The following is a 210-nucleotide window of genomic DNA, read 5'->3' on the forward strand; positions in this document are numbered from 1 at the left end:
ATATTCATGAAAAATCCGTACATGAATACATTCACAAAATAGTCATACATGTAGATTCGTACACATACACACTTCCGTACAAACATTCATTCACATATCCGTTTATATACTGCTTTAGGCGTACATGCGTGCATCTGTCTATACATACATTCATTCACTCGTACATATAGACTTGCATTCATATATACACTCGTTCGTCCATACATAGAT

The sequence above is a fragment of the Penaeus monodon genome, chromosome 34 (assembly GCF_015228065.2).
Source record: "Penaeus monodon isolate SGIC_2016 chromosome 34, NSTDA_Pmon_1, whole genome shotgun sequence".
NCBI lineage: Eukaryota > Metazoa > Arthropoda > Malacostraca > Decapoda > Penaeidae > Penaeus > Penaeus monodon.